This window comes from Taudactylus pleione, unplaced genomic scaffold, assembly GCF_031769625.1.
Source record: "Taudactylus pleione unplaced genomic scaffold, aTauple2 ptg000044l, whole genome shotgun sequence".
Classification (NCBI taxonomy): Eukaryota; Metazoa; Chordata; class Amphibia; order Anura; family Myobatrachidae; genus Taudactylus; species Taudactylus pleione.
The window spans coordinates 6,228,330-6,246,005 of NW_028284446.1; the positions used below are offsets into that span (position 1 = coordinate 6,228,330).

A 17,676-nucleotide genomic window follows, 5' to 3' on the forward strand; every position below is an offset into this window, starting at 1 on the left:
CACTATGCGGTTTATTTACTAAGCAGTGTTAAGAGACAGGGTGAAAAGTGATAAGAAAGTGATAAGGTGCCAGCCAATCAGCTGCCAACTGTCATTTTTCAAACACAGCCTGTGAGATGACAGTTGGGAGCTGACTGGCTGGCACCTTATCACTTTCCTATCACTTTTCACTCTGTCTACTAACACTGCTTAGTAAATAGACCCCCAAATTATATACTGCATTACAACCTAATTATAACAATTATTATGCCATACTAAATAACATTAAGACCTATTATGTGTACACTAAATGCATTGACCTCTTCAAAGAATCCTGTCAGGTACTGCAGTTTTGTTCATAATATACAGATCAATGTATTTCTAGAATAATGAAGCTGTACTGATAAATGAGTGGAGAATAAATGGTATTGCAGTATCCTCATGCAGTAATTTGTCATCTAGTACGATACAGAATGGCTAATAACACTGGATGCATTATGTCACAGGCTCACAGCAACTAATTCAACAATAGCTGGAGTTTTCCACTGAAGACCAGTAGGCCTGTGTGCACTGTGTAATAGAGGACATACACAGTAAAAATGATTCCTCCACACTTTATCTTGGCACCATTACTGTTTGTAAAACCAGGACATCTTCTGCCAGCAGTATACTTTCCATTATTCCCTGTAATTAGTAGGGGTGTGCACCGGCCACTTTTCGTGTTTTGTGTTTTGGTTTTGGATCTGGATCTTTCTTCGTGTTTTGGATCTGGATTGGTTTTGCCAAAACCACCCTTCGGTGTTTTGGGTTCTGGGCTTTGTGTTTTGGATCTGTATTTTTTTTTTAAAAAGCATAAAAACAGCTAAAATCACAGAATGTGTTGATTTTTCTGCTCCTATGCTATTATTAACCTCAAAAACCTTAATTTCCACTCATTTCCAGTCTATTCTGAACACCTCACACCTCACAATAGTGTTTTTATGTCCAAAAGGTTGCACCGACGTAGATGGATGACTATGCTAAGCGACACGAGTGGGCGGCACAAACACGTGGCCCATCTAGGAGTGACACTGCAGTGGCAGACAGGATTGCAGTTTGAAAAACTAGGCCCCAAACAGTACATAATTCAAAGAAAAAAAAGAGGTGCAAGATGGAATTGTCCTTGGGCCCTCCCACCCACCCTTATGTTGTATAAACAGGACATGCACACTTTAACAAACCAATCATTTCAGCGCCAGGGTCTGCCACACGACTGTGGCTGAAATGATTGGTTCGTTTGGGCCCCCACAAAACAAGCTGGCAATTAATCTGTCCCTGCACAAACTGGCTCTATGGAGGCAAGATGTCGTCCTCATCCTCATCCACCGATTCCTCACCCTCTTCAGTGTTGTGTACATCCTCATCCTCACAGAGTATTAACTCGTCCCCGCTGGAATCCACCACCACAGGTCCCTCTGTATGTTCTGGAGGCTGGTCTCCCTGGAAGAGTTGATAATTCATTTTTATGAACATCATCTTCTCCACATTTTGTGGAAGCAACCTCCTAAGCCTTTCGCTGACAAGGTTCCCGGCTGCACTAAACACTCTTTCGGAGTACACACTGGAGGGGGGGCAACTCAGGTAAAATAGAGCCAGTTTGTACAGGGGCCTCCAAATTGCCTCTTTTTCCTGCCAGTACAGGTACGGACTGTCTGACATGCCTACTTGGATGCTGTCACCAATGTAATCCTCCACCATTCTGTCAATGGTGACAGTATCATATGCAGTGACAGTAGACATGTCAGAAATTGTTGCCAGGTCCTTCAGTCCGGACCAGATGTCCAAACTTGGTCCTGCCTGCCCTGCATCACCGCCAGCGGGTTGCTTAGGATACCTAAGTTTTTTCCTGGCAGCCCCAGTTGCGGGAGAAAATGAAGAAGGAGCCGTTGACGTGTCACGTTCCGCTTCAGCTGACAGTGTTTTCACCAGCAGGTCTTTGCACCTCTGCAGGCTTGTGTCGGCCGGAAAGAGAGACACCACATAGGCTTTAAACCTAGGATCGAGCACGGTGGCCAAAATGTAGTGGTCTGATTTCAACAGATTGACCACCCTGGAATCCTGGCAAAGCGAAAGAAGGGCTTCATCCACAAGTCCCACATGCCGAGCGGAATCGCTCTGTCTTAGCTCCTCCTTCACCTTCTCCAGCTGCTTCTGCAAAAGCCTGATGAGGGGAATGACCTGACTCAAGCTGGCAGTGTCTGAACTGACTTCACGTGTGGCAAGTTCGAAGGGCTGGAGAACCTTGCACAATACGGAAATCATTGTCCACTGTGCTTGAGTCAGGTGCATACCCCCTCCTTTGCCTATGTCATAGGTGGATGTATAGGCTTGAATGGCCTTTTGCTGCTCCTCCATCCTCTGAAGCATATAAAGGGTTGAGTTCCACCGCGTCACAACCTCTTGCTTCAGATGATGGCGGGGCAGGTTCAAGAGTGTTTGCTGGCGCTCCAGTCTTCGGCACGCAGTCGCTGAATGGCGAAAGTGGCCAGAAATTTTTCGGGCCACCCAAAGCGTCTCCTGCACGTCCCTGTCGCTTTTCAGAAAATTCTGCACCACCAAGTTTATTGTGTGAGCAAAACATGGGACGTGCTGGAATTTGCCCAGATGTAATGCCCGCACAATATTGGTGGCGTTGTCAGATATCACAAATCCCCAGGAGAGTCTAAGTGGGGTAAGCCACTGGGCGATGATTTCCCTCAGTTTCTCTAAGAGGTTGTCGGCGGTGTGCCTCTTACTGAAACCGGTGATACACAGCGTAGCCTGCCTTGGAACGAGCTGGCGTTTCTGAGATGCTGCTACTGGTGACGCTGCTGCTGTTGCTGCGTAAGGTGATACATCTACCCAGTGGGCTGTCACAGTCATATAGTCCTTAGTATGCTCTGTTCCACTTGTCCACATGTCCGTGGTTAAGTGGACATTGGGTACAACGGCATTTTTCAGGACACTGAGGACACTTTTGTTGACGTTTCTGTACAGTCTGGGTATTGCCTGCCTAGTGAAGTGGAATCTAGATGGGATTTGGAACCGGGGACACACTACCTCCATCAATTGTCTAAATCCCACTGCACTAATGGCGGATACCGGACGCATGTCTAACACCAACATAGCAGTCAAGGCCTCAGTTATACGTTTTGCTTCAGGATGACTGCTGTCGTACTTAAAGGACTGTTGGAGGGTCAATTGTTTAGTAAAAGTAGTGGTGTTCCTACTTCCTCTCTGGGATGATGAACGACTCCCAGCAGCAGCAACAGCAGCAGCGGCAGCAGTAGGCGTAGCAATGCAGGATCCTCCAGAGGAATCCCGGATAGGAGAGTCAGTCATGCCAGTGACATGGCCTGCAGGACTACTTCCGATCCTGACTAAGGAGGAAATTGACGAGGAGGGAGTTGACGGTGTGGTTTGCAGGCGCTTGGATACAACAGGACAACGGGATTTAGGTGTCCCTGGACTGCTTACGGTCTTAGCCAAAGTTTCTGAACTTGACAGTAACTTTTTATGAACGTGCTGCAGGTGCCGTATAAGGGAGGATGTTCCTAGGTGGTTGACGTCCCTACCCCTACTTATTTCACCTTTACATATGGTACATATGGCAAGACAGTTGTTGTCCGGATTTGGATAGAAATATTGCCAGACCAAAGAGGTGGAATGTTTGGTCTTCTGCCCAGGCATGACCGTGATGGGCTTTTTCATCCCACGGACAACAACTGTCTCCCCCGGAGCCTGATTTAAACAAACCACATCACCATCAGAATCCTCCTCGCCAACTTCCTCCTCAGCGCCAGCTACACCAGTATCCTCATCCTGTTGTACTTCAACAGTGACATCTTCAATTTGCATATCAGCAAGTGGACTGTGGGTGCTCCTTTCAGCACTTGCAGGGGGCGTGCAAATGGTGGAAAGAGCCACCTCTTCCCGTCCAGTGCTGGGAAGGTCAGGCATCGCAACCACCACCACACTTGGACTCTCCTTGGGGATTTGTGATATCTTCTTAGAAAGCACAGTTCTTCGCTGTGCTTTTGCCAGCGTAACTCTTTTGATTTTTTTAGTGGGAGGAGGGCTTCCATCGTCATGTGAAGCTGAACCACTAGTCATGAACATACTAGGGATCGACCTTAGCCGTTCCTTGCCACTCCGTGTCATAAATGGCATATTGGCAAGTTTACGTTTCTCTTCAGCTGATTTAAATGTCTTTTTCAAGGTCATTTTCCTGAACTTTGCCATTTGGGATTGTATGTGCCCTCTACTATGACATTGGGCATCGGCCTTGGCAGACGACGTTGATGGCATGTTATCGTCTATGTCATGACTAGTGGCAGCAGCTTCAGCACTAGGAGGAAGTGGTTCTTGATCTTTCTCTATTTTATTTTTATCGGAGAAAGTTTGGTCCTCCATTTATGTTATATCGATTTGATATATACGTGCGGCTAAACACAGAAAATAATTTTTTTTTTGGTTTGGACTGGAGTGTACTTTCGGGGGTTACAGCACCCTTAACGGTCAAGCCAGCCGGCCCTTTACTTATGACACAGGCGCACGCTTGGCACTACTTTGTTGATGCACGTGCGGCTACTGCGCACACAATTCACAAACACAGAAAATAATTTTTTTTTTGGTTTGGACTGGAGTGTACTTTCGGGGGTTACAGCACCCTTAACGGTCAAGCCAGCCGGCCCTTTACTTATGACACAGGCGCACGCTTGGCACTACTTTGTTGATGCACGTGCGGCTACTGCGCACACAATTCACAAACACAGAAAATAATTTTTTTTTTGGTTTGGACTGGAGTGTACTTTCGGGGGTTACAGCACCCTTAACGGTCAAGCCAGCCGGCCCTTTACTTATGACACAGGCGCACGCTTGGCACTACTTTGTTGATGCACGTGCGGCTACTGTGCACACAATTCACAAACACAGAAAATAATTTTTTTTTTGGTTTGGACTGGAGTGTACTTTCGGGGGTTACAGCACCCTTAACGGTCAAGCCAGCCGGCCCTTTACTTATGACACAGGCGCACGCTTGGCACTACTTTGTTGATGCACGTGCGGCTACTGCGCACACAATTCACAAACACAGAAAATAATTTTTTTTTTGGTTTGGACTGGAGTGTACTTTCGGGGGTTACAGCACCCTTAACGGTCAAGCCAGCCGGCCCTTTACTTATGACACAGGCGCACGCTTGGCACTACTTTGTTGATGCACGTGCGGCTACTGCGCACACAATTCACAAACACAGAAAATAATTTTTTTTTTGGTTTGGACTGGAGTGTACTTTCGGGGGTTACAGCACCCTTAACGGTCAAGCCAGCCGGCCCTTTACTTATGACACAGGCGCACGCTTGGCACTACTTTGTTGATGCACGTGCGGCTACTGCGCACACAATTCACAAACACAGAAAATAATTTTTTTTTTGGTTTGGACTGGAGTGTACTTTCGGGGGTTACAGCATCCTTAACGGTCAAGCCAGCCGGCCCTTTACTTATGACACAGGCGCACGCTTGGCACTACTTTGTTGATGCACGTGCGGCTACTGCGCACACAATTCACAAACACAGAAAATATATTATTTTTTTAGCACTTGGGGGGAGCACCCCTGATGGACAGAGCACCCCCTGGACAACACTACAGCACCTCTTTAGGACTGGGACACTGCACAGGACTTTGGAGTGGACACAGCCCCTATGGAGAACTGACTGCACAACACAGTCCAGCCAGCCCCTATGGACTTTGAAGTAGTGGACACAGCCCCTATTAACAACAGCAGCACAGCACAACACAGCCAGCCCCTATGGACTTTGAAGTAGTGGACAACAGCAGCACTACACTACACTACACTACACAGCCCTAACTCCCACCCTCCCTCTTCACTGTCCACAGCCGAGTGAGAAAATGGCGCCGACGTGGGTACCTTATATAGGATCCAAAACCCGCGAGACTTGGAAGGCGGGATGATGACGTTTTGCCTCGATTTCAGATCCGAGTCAGGCGGGAAAAGTCGAGCCTGATTCGGATCGGACTCGGATCGGGGGGGCTCGGGGGGGTTCGGATTTCAGAAATCCGAACCCGCTCACCCCTACTTTTAACCAGTGCTATTTTGTAATGCCCATGCATACCAGCCCCAATAGCAGTGACATAGAACAGTAAGTATAACAGCTTACAGTCGGGCAGTGCTGCCAATGAAAATGTCATGACACAGGACCCCATTCAGAGCCGCTCGCAAATGCGAGCGCTTGCTCTGTATGAGGGCGGCCGCATCTCTAAAATGAGCCGCCCTCCTGGCCGCTCGCTAAGCTGTGGGTGACCCACATCTTTAGCGAGCGGCCAGGTTGATGGTCGCGAAGGTCAAGACCATCGAGACCATCGGGGCTTGCGACGAGACCCTTGTGGTAGGGTCTCATCTGCCGCAAGCCCCAGTGAGCTTTCGGCTCTATTAGAGCCGGCAGCTCACCACTGACATCACTCGTGATGTCAGTTGGGCCGCCCCCAAACAGCAGTCGTTCCGTTGGGAACGTCTCCGTTTGGCAAGCCATCCCCCCCGCCCCGCCTACAAAACGGTGCAAGCTGTTGATCACCATCGACAGCTGCCCCTTTTGTAGTAAGCCCCAGAGCGAGAGAATTTCTCTCTCGCTCCGGGGCTTGCGTACGTGCAGTGCGGCCGCTGGTGCGTGCACAGGGCCACAACATCGACCCACTTGCGAGCGCATAGGCGCTTGCGAGCGGGTCTGAATGAGACACACAGTATAAAAAGTGGGCATGACCTTGGTGTCATGCCTCGTGGGGACTCTTAGTCTCCCATTCACAGATGCTGCACGCTGTAGCCACTGCAGGTGGCATGGTCAGACAGTAGTTGGGGGCGTAAGCTGTAGACCTTGGACAGTCCTAGGCCCTAATAATTTGTACCCAGCTCACTCTCGGTCAACCTGCAGTCAGAAATGGGTGTACCAGTCTGCAGCAGTCAGATCTGGGCCCCGTTATAATATTGGTGATAATTATTAGAATACCATTGCTCACAAAAGTGAGGTGGCATGGGGAAAGGGGGCATCTCAATTTTACCTGGGAAACCCCTTTAATGATATATAATGGGTTTGCAGCAATCACTGTGTATATTAGAATTCAGAGCATTTGTTAATGAGCGTTCTGCCTGTATGTGCAGTTATGTGGTTTGTGAGAAAATGTTCTGTTTGGAGGTGTACTGTGGGAGAATGTGATCGCTACACATGACTCTCCGTGTGAAGCTGCATAATTTATCTCCGCGTTCTCCCTGCAGCTGGTCTCACCTGCTGCCTGGGTGCAAGTAGTGAATTGTTGGGACTGTGATAAAACTCAATGGAATCACTTCACATGTTGGGAATATAATGATAGTACATAGTGATTACCCTAAATCAGGACTGCTGCAATAAGTTTATGGTTTAGATGCACCTCGTTGGAATAATGAATTACATAGAGATGTACAGTACATCTCATACCACAATGGGACGAATTCAATTCAGTGCGATGATGAATAGCCGTGAGAGGGAGCTCCCGCAGCTATTCAATACATTGCCTGGTAGGGAATTGGTTAAGTCAGAGAATGCCGGTTCTCGCAACTTAATCTGAGTGTTAAGGTAACCGGCGTTCTCTGACTAAAGTGCCAGGCGCGCGGCTGTTAGCGCTGCGCTAAGCCGGCAAACAGCTGCGCACACGGCACTTTTGTCGGATTTCTCCTCGCATCCTCAGGGGGGATGCGAGAAGAAATCCTTTAGCCGCCCCAACAACGCGGTGTATTGAACAGCTGTGGGAGCTCCCTCCCGCATCTATTCATCGTCACACTGAATTGAATTCGGCCCAATGTGTTTTAGAATCTTTTGTGTGGATATATCTCACCATCATATGGTTCCTGTTCCTTCCTCTTCATTCCTAAACCACAGCTGAGAGTCCCTAATCTCAATACAATCATTGACACAGTAAATTAAATAACATCAAATGCAATATGGCCGGCTTTAAGCTGGAAACACACTAGATGATTTCCTGGATGATATGTCGAATTGGACCGACATATCGTCCGGATCGTCTAGAGCTGGGGTGTCCAACCTTTCACCTTCCCTGGGCCACATTAGAAGATGAAAACTTGGTTTGGGCCGCACATAAAATAAAATAACAGTAACGTAGTAGTAGTCCCCCCCTTGTAGTGCCCCCAGTAGTAGTAGTCCCCCCCCTTGTAGTGCCCCCATAGTAATCCACCCCCTGGTAGTGCCCCCAGTAGTAATCCCCCCCTGGTAGTGCCACCATAGAAATCCCCCCCCTGGTAGTGCCCCCATAGTAATCCCCCCCTGGTAGTGCCCCCATAGTAATCCCCCCCTTGGTAGTGCCCCCATAGTAATCCCCCCCTTGGTAGTGCCCCCACAGTAATCCCCCCCTTGGTAGTGCCCCCATAGTAATCCCCCCCCTTGGTAGGGCCCCCATAGTAATCCCCCCCCTTGGTAGTGCCCCCATAGTAATCCCCCCCCTAGTAGAGAGAGACTTAATAAAAAAATAAAAAAAAAACCACTTACCTGAAACTCCCGCTCCTGGTCCCAACGCTTCCACCGGCTCCTCTGGCCGCTTTGCATTATGAGAGAGACGTCGTCATGACGACGGCTCTCCCATTACCCACTGCGGGAGCCGGAAGATGGCTCCCGCAGTGGGAGCAGCAGCAGCCGATGAGAGTCTAACAGACTCTCAGCGGCTGCTGATTACAGCAAACACAAAGCTGCCGGCTCCAGCGGCTGTGTGTTTGTGCTGTGTAGCTCTGACCGGACTCCGTCCGGTCAGCGCTACACACGCGGTGCAGTCTGTGTCACAGTGACACAGACTGCACCGGCCCGCGGCCCGCATGACGCTGCGGCCCGGGGGGCACATGGCACCCTGCCCCCCGGCCCAGCCCGCCACTGGTGATTACGCTGGCTGCACAGTGAATGAAGGAGAGCGTGGGGGCGTGGTCTGGGGGCGCCGGGACTACAGTGAGCAATCCCGGAACAGCGGGAAATATCGTGAATGTCCCGCTGAATCCGGGACACTTGAGAGGTATGCGGGCCGCATTACGAGCCGACCTGGGCCGCATGCGGCCCGCGGGCCGCGGGTTGGACAAGCCTGGTCTAGACTGTATGCACTATGCGCCGACATCGGGGTTATTCCGTTAGCCGCGCATGCACGGCAGATGGAGCGATCCAGCTGCCAGCGCCAGGAAGGTGAATGGTGTAGGTGACCAAGATATATATCGGCCGCTCGTCTACTGGATCATACAGTGTGTACCGCCCGATATATCGTTCCATTGGACCATCGGGCATCATATTGGCGAGTCACCTCCTGTGTACCCAGCCTTAGACTAAATGGTGCCAATAAAAGAGCCCAGCTGACACCTGGACTAGAGGTCCGAACGGACAGATCTGTGTCCTTTTCTTGCCCTCGTACATGTACATTTTATTGGTCTACATCCAGTGGTGTAGGATTAGCATTAGTGCAGTCAGATCAGGCACTGAGTAAAATCATCGTCATCATCCCGTCACATTTTATCAATCAACCTGAAATCACAAACGTGTGTTGAATTAATATTACATTTAAAGCTACCTCATTGCCCATTGGAATTGCAGGGTGTCTGCACAGTTTATAGGTCAAGGCTGCCTAATACACCTAATATAGTTGAATCAACCAATATTATTCCACAGTATTCAGAAATTGGCTAATTGTGATCATTCAGTCCCCCCACGCCCAACAATAAAATTGTTTACAAGCACCGTGAGATCAACGTGGACCATCACATTTCTAAAAAGGTCTTCTGTATTTGACCACATTGTTGAAGATCTTTTTCACGCCACATACAAAGAGATGATTGTAACTGTTGTGTATGTTGGCACCTTAAATCTCAGGCCAGAATCACTCTATGGTCTTACCAATTGCAATTAAACTCAAAGCCAGCCAGAAGGCAACTGTTCTGGGAAGCTGTCCTATCACCTGGCCACAGAGGGGTAAGTGTCTTCACAGCACTAAAACTATGGGCCTGATTCAGACCCACTCGCGAGCGGCTGTCCGCTCGCAAGTGGGTCGATGTTATGGACTGAGCATGCGCACGATGGAGGGAGCTCCGTCGTGCGCATGCGACAGAGGCGACGAGCGAAGGTAAGTCCTTCGCTCGTTGTGTCTGATCAAAGGGGGCGTGCTGTCGATGTTGATTGACAGCACGCCCCCTTTGGTAGGCGTGCCGGGGGCGTGCCTCCCTGACGGGGGCGTTCCCATGGGAACGCCTCCCGTCAGAAGCCGGCCCACTGACATCTCTAGTGATGTCAGTGGGAGTGATTTTGGCTCTGATAGAGCCAAAATCACTCCGGAGCTTGCGGTTGAAAACCTCAACCGCAGGCTCCGGCTCGCAATTTCGATGGTCGCGATGGTCACGACCATCGCGGCCATCAAAATGCACGCTCGTATAGCCTGTGGGTGGTGACCCACAGCTATACGAGCTTCCAGAAGGACGCTCCATTTTCATGGAGGCCGGCCCTCATTCAGAGCGTGCGCTCTGCTCAGAGCGTACGGCTCTGAATGAGGGCCTATGTCCCTCTCTGCTGTCACTATCAGCCAAATGGAAGGCCAAAGTACAATAATTGTGGCCACAACCCCTACGATATCCTGATAATACTGCATGTGGGGGCCCGAAACAACAGCATGGTTGATATGATAATGAACCTAATTAAAATTGATATCTTCATTACCGGGCCTGTGGGACATGTGGTCAAACTGGTTAATGATCTGGCTGCTGGCAGGGTTTACCCAATGTATACCCAGATTAACAGTAGTAGTTTGACTTCTTAAAGATACTTCTATTGGACATGTATATGGAGCTTCCGATACGTCCTGTTGTGCCTAACAAGGAGCAGCAAAAGATATGAGTAACCAAACTAGGAGAAGTCTCAGAGATGTCGCTGCCCGTGGGAGTTCCCATTCCAGAGAGGTTACACAAGAGAATGAGTTATATTGGCTTTGTATCCTCACAGGAAGTAGTTATCTCCAGACACTGTGCCCCAGTCACTCAGGTACATTTATGTCTGCACAAAGTGACATACAAAGCCTGACAGCCTGACTGGTGGTCGAGTAGGTCCCATCCTTGTTTAAGAATAATATCTCCTGTGCGGTCATGGGCCTTGGGATTACTCCAACGTCCCATTGCTTCCATTTCTAGCTTCATGCTCCAGTGCATTTCATCAGGGATCCATGCACTAGTGGGGCTTTCAACTTTCACTCTGGTCCATGTTATTTTAAAACAATTTTTTTTTCCATTAATGGACTAATGCTGTGGGCGAGCACTTTACGGGGGTCACTTAGCTGTGTCCTGTAAACTTGAAGGTCATCTACTCGTATGGAAGACGTATCTAGCTTTTCATTTGCTTTTCCTATTACGGTTGTCTGCCCAAATGAAACCATTTTGCAAAAACATCTGAATGGGTCCAAGCTTCCGGCTTCTTTGGTCTAAAGTTCCCCTGTCCCCCAGTAACATTACTGAGGCTGCGCTAATGAGTTCTCCAGTTACTATAAGTTCTGAGTCAGTTGTTGGGCTACAAACACAATATGGATCAGCAGTGCGGAGGCGGGTGAGGTGCAGTCACATAGCGGTCTGGTGCACAGTGATCATGGCTACAACTTAAAGGTCTATATATTATAGTAAGGCAAATATGGCGTTACAATCTGATCTTTTAAAATCCAATCAAAAGCGGATGAATAAATAAAGGCTTCATGCACAACGCAATAGACCAGAAACACGCTAGCAGCGCATAAGCGATATTGTACATTTGTAGGATCATTAATCATAAAATTATAAACACAGTCATCGATCACCTTCTTATCCGTTTGGACGGACATTTTCTTACCCGATCCAAAGTTATCAAGCGAATATTTGATTGTATGGGATTCATTATCGTCCACACTCGCCTCAGTCCATCAACAATTCTAAAAACGATTGCATCGCGGTGTGTCTGGCTTAATTAATTAAGAAGAGGGAAATGAATTATGAAGAGCCTAAGAAACTATGGCACTATAATTCTAGCATTGCACAAGGTCTCGCTCTCTCCATCCCATTCGCACAGCGAAACCGTACGGTTTGAGACTTTTTGAAAGCAGTTTGTACACGTAATAGGAACACATACCGGGCCTGATTCTGAATCGCGTGCAGCTCCGTAGGCGGCCGCATTCAGAACGCTGATATTTTGGTAATGCTAAAGCCGCTATACTCATGTCTGGGTGTACGCATCTAGCCGCTCATAGTTTTCCAGTCCACAGTCGCAGTATCGGCACTTACTGTAGCCCTAAACCAAGTTGGGTGCAAGAGATCCATCTTAAATATGCACCCCCCCCCCCCCCGACATTCCGGCATACGGCATCACACGTAATAGAGTGCAACCTCCATGACACTCCCACGGGATGGTTTTCTTCCATCTGGACACCCAGTTGGCATTTAACTGTCGCCTATAAGAACCCATTTCACGGTGAAATGGGAGGGATCCGTCTGACTCCGAATCTCCCAGAGATCCACCAATGTGTGTATGTTCGCTACAGCGCATACACACACACCCATTTATTAATGAGAATAAGGCATCCAGTACCGCCCATGATCGCATTGCAAAATGCGATCATAGCAGCTGAATGTATGTACCGGCACATGCAGGGAGACGGGCTCCGAAAGGCCGGAGTGCAGTGCGATCTGGCCGGAGTGAATGCGAGGCTGCTGCGCACGCGCAGTCCAGTGGACTGCACATGAGCGGCGCCCATTGCCGGCGGAGGGATCCGTGAGATCCCACCGCCGGCTGACATGCTGTAAGTACCCATAGACTACAGCGGCTAACGCTATCTTCAGATGGCGTTAGCTGCTGGTGCCAATATCGGGAATGCTTCGCATTTCCGATATTGATGCATTTGGCAGCATCGCATCCCCCATAGAAACCTATGTTGGAGGCGGCTGCCGGCGGCTATGGAGGGATCGCAGCAGGTATCAGAGATGCGCATGCGCAGAAGGACTTCTGGGTGTTCAACCCGGAAGTCCCTCTACCCGGCAGCATCGCAAAGGACAGCTCTCATCGAGAGAGCTGTCCTTTGCGAAATCCTTGGTACAAACCGCGGTAATGAAGCGCGGTATGTACGCGAAGTCAAGGGGGATGTACCGCATCGGCGATGTCGCCGTTAATACATCTCCCCCATTGTATCTGGAAGTGACGTGCACTGAGGGAGGAGGTGTAGTTTCCTGCCCACACAGTGCACCAAAATAAGAAAGTTAACCCCTCGCGGGCTCGCTATGCTCGCCACATGGTTATATTCCCCCTCTATGCCCACTTGGATTGTAGGGAATGACGTTGGACACTACTGATGACGTCATGCTCAATCTACGGAAAGGGATCTAGCTATTACCTTAGTATTTGAGGTAAACCCCCGAAAACAGGTGTTTTCGGGGAATTTACCTCAAATTAACTTTGATAAAATTCACCTGTTGCGGTTGTATACGGAGTTGCGTGACAGTCAGCATCAGCTATATATATATATACACAACAAATCAACAACATTGTAGTATAAAGCAAAGGTACCCCTTCTATCAAAATGTTATGCGTGCACCTGATCGCCATCATGGGCTGGGGCAGGGGTGGGCAATAAGCGCCTGCAGGCATTTTTACTTACACACCTACTTCAGTATAAACGTGTGTGTACAGGATCGTTTACCTGTTATTTTCGTTCTTCTGTTATTGTTATCTTTTCCTAGAATGCCACTCTGTCAATCATCAGCCCACGGCTGTAATAATAATTATAAACGTCATTTACACTCATATACTAGGTCAGCGTGGCAATGTATATGAGCGTTATATAGATAGCAGCTTGGAAAGCATAGTATGTTTAGCAATGTAAAGGGGTGAGGCCCGGGGTAATTTACTCCCTCCTGGAATGAGGAAATGTTGCGACTTGCAATACTGATATCAGGAGCGACATGAATGGCGGCATAAAGATTGACGGTTTATTGTCTTGTCTCCTTATACCTTGTAAACATATTTATGTGGCAGTGCAATGTGTAAAAAGTAGGGATGTGCGCCGGACCATTTTTGCCGGATTTGGATTTGGATTTGGTTCTAATTCGTCGTCCGGCTTTGGATTTGGATTTGGATTTGCCAAACTGCGGTGACTGGCTTTGGATTTGGATTTGGATTTGGATTTGGATTTTTTTACAAAAATTGACAAAAAAAGCTAAAATCACATAAATTGGTCTTTTTTTTCTTCCTAGAGTATTATTAACCTCAATAACATTAATTTCCAGTCAATTTAGACCATATCACAGCTTATAATATTGTTTTCAACATTATTGGCCAAAGGTTGCAGTGAGCTGACTGGTTACTAAGCGACAAAGCAGCGGCACAACGACACAGACACCACAGTATAAAGCACATCTATGACACATTGCCACACAGCAGTGGCAGAAATGAAAAGTAGTGCACCCACCCAGTGGGGTACGGCCAGCAGAGTCACAGTACTTGTTTACAAAGTGGGCTACGGCCCTAGGAGTCACAGTGCACAATCTTATTAGCATTACACCGCACATAGGGCCTGATTCACATTACACCATAAAGTAGTGTCTCTTATTTATGTTACGACACACAGTAGTGCCCCTTTTACACAATGCCCACAGTAGTGACCCTTTTACACAATGCCCACAGTAGCGGTGTCCCTTACACAATGTCCCCCAGCAGTGGTGCCCCCTATGCAGTCCCCTTAGTAGTACGGTCCACTATGCAGTGCCCCCAGTTGAATGCTCCCCAGTAGTATGCCCCCCATTAGCAGGCCCCCCCAGTAGTATGTCCCCCATTAGCAGGCCCCCCCAGTAGTATGCCCCCCATTAGCATGCCACCCAGTAGTATGCCCCCCCAGTAGTATGGCTCCCCCAGTAGTAGGCTGCCCCAGTAGCAGGCCCCCCCAGTAGTAGGCTGCTCCAGTAGTAGCCCCCCCTGTAGTATGGGCCCCCCCTGTAGTATGGCCCCCCCTGTAGTAGGCCCCCCCAGTAGTATGGCCCCCCCAGTAGCAGACCCCCCCCCAGTAGTATAGCCCCCCCCAGTAGCAGGCCCCTCTGTAGTATGGCCCCCCCAGTAGTATTGCCTCCCCCAGTAGCAGACCCCCCCCCAGTAGTGCAGACCCCCCCCCCCAGTAGTATAGCCCCCCCAGTAGCAGGCCCCTCTGTAGTATGGCCCCCCCAGTAGTATAGCCCCCCCCCAGTAGCAGACCCACCCAGTAGTGCAGACCCCCCCCCCCAGTAGCGCCCCCGGACCTTTGACAAGTAAAAAAAAAAAAAAAAAAAAACTTACCTGTATCCCCGCTCCCGCGCCGTCCGCTCTGTCACACGCTGAGGAGGGAGCCGGAAGACGGAGCTCATGTGTGAGCTCCAGCCGGCTCCCTCCGTGCAGCAGCCAATGAGAGTCTGTGTGACTCTCATTGGCTGCTGTAACAAACACACAGCTGCCGCTGGCGGCTGTGTGTCTGTGTCTGTGTAGGGCAGAGCGCTATCACTGCGCTCTGCCCTACACGCGAGGAGACCTGATGTCGGATTCTCTAGTGAGAATCCGACATCAGGCGGCCGCCGTTCGGCCCCGAACGGGGATCCGAGTCAGGCGGTGAACACCCGAACAGGGTTCGGGTGGACTCGGATCCCCAATGTTCGGAGCGGTTCGGATTCCACAGAATCCGAACCGCTCATCTCTAGTAATTAGTAATCTGACATATTACCTCAGATAGTGGCTTCTAGTTATCAAGCAGTGAAGAGCCTATTTTCCAACAAAACTGCTGGAAAATGACCCTTCACTGCTTTGTTCAATTTATAAAAACAGATATTTCTCTTGCCTTAACCTATTTACCATCGCCATCCCAATGGACCTCTATGGGGACAACTGACTCTATAGGGTCCAGCGATACCAGAAATACTTAGCTGGATCCCAGCCAGGTTGGACAACTATGCCTACAGTGCCTTACAAAAATATTCACCCCCCCTTTGCATTTTTCATGTTTTGTTGCCTCACAACCTGGAATTAAAATGGATTGTTTGAAGGTGTGCATCATTTCATTCACAGAACATGCCTACAACTGTGAAGTTGTGTTTTTCTGTAATATTGTGAATCAAACAACATTTAGGACAACACAACATAAAACTTTGGCGTGCATAACTATTCACCCCTCTAAAGTCAGTACTTTGTCGAGCCACCTTTTGTGGCAATTACAGCTGCAAGTCGCTTTGGATAAGTCTCTATGAGCTTGCCACATCTTGCCCCTGGGATTTTTGCCCATTCCTCAAGGCAAAACTGCTCCAGATCCTTCATGTTGGATGGTTTCCACTTGTGAACAGCAATCCTCAAGTCTGACCACAGATTCTCAATTGGATTGAGATCTGGGCTTTGACTAGGCCATTCCAACACATTTAAATGTTTCCCCTTAAACCACTCGAGTGTTGCTTTAGCAATATGCTTCAGGTCATTGTCCTGCTGGAAGGTGAACCTCTGTCCCAGTCTCAAATCACAAGCAGACTGAAACAGGTTTTGCTCTAGAATATCCCAGTATTTAGCACCATCCATCTTTCCCTTGACTCAAATCAGTTTCCCAGTCCCTGCTGCTGAAAAACATCCTCACCATGTTTCACTGTGGGGATGGTGTTCTTGGGGTGATGGGATGTGTTGGGTTTGTGCCAGACATAGTGTTTTTCTTGGTGGCCGAAAAGTTATATTTTAGTCTCACCTGACCAGAGCACCTTCCTCCATACATTTGGGGAGTCGCCCACATGCCTTTTGGCACACTCAAATCGTGTCTTCTTATTTTTATCACTAAGTAATGGCTTTTTTCTGGCCACTCTTCCATAAAGCCCAGCTTTATGGAGTGTACGGCTTATTGTGGTCATATGCACAGATACACCAGTCTCTGCTGTGGAACTCTGCAGCTCCTTCAGGGTTACCTTTGGTCTCTGTGCTGCCTCTCTGATTAATGCCCTCCTTGCCCGGTCTGTGAGTTTTGGTGGGCGGCCCTTTATTGGCAGGTTTGTTGTGGTACCATGTTCTTTCCATTTGATGATGATGGATTTGATGGTGCTTCGGGGGATCATCAAAGATTTGGATATTTTTTTATAACCCAACCCAGAATTGTACTTCTCAACAACTTTGTCCCTGACTTGTTTGGAGAGCTCCTTGGTCTTCATGGTGTGATGCCTCTTGCTTAGTGGTGTTGCAGCCTCTGGGGCCTTTCAGAAAAGCTGTGTTTATACTGACAGATCATGTGACACTTAGATTTCACACAGGTGGACTTCATTTCACTAATTATGTGACTTCTGAAGGTAATTGGTTGCACCAGAACTTTTGAGGGGCTTCATAGCAAAGGGGGTGATTACATATGCACATGCCAGTTTTCAGAATTTTATTTATAAAGATTCTTTTTTATATATAGTATATTTTTCTCATTTCACTTCATCAAATTAGACTCTCTTGTGCAGATCCATCACATAAAATTCAAATACAAAACCCCCACAAAAAACTACAGGTTGTAATGTAAGAAAAAAGGTAAAAAGCCAAGGGGGGGTGAATACTTTTGCAAGGCACTGTATGTACAGATATCAGCCATTGCATGTGCGTTTCACGTTAACTTTTCTCCGGCA

At 48.5% G+C, this 17,676-nt stretch overlaps 1 protein-coding gene across 2 annotated transcripts in view; it reads left to right on the top strand.

Moving 5' to 3' along the window:
* The window catches only part of ARHGAP45 (Rho GTPase activating protein 45), a 117,375-nt gene that overhangs the window by 855 nt on the left and 98,844 nt on the right, over nt 1–17,676 (top strand). The window lies entirely within an intron of this gene.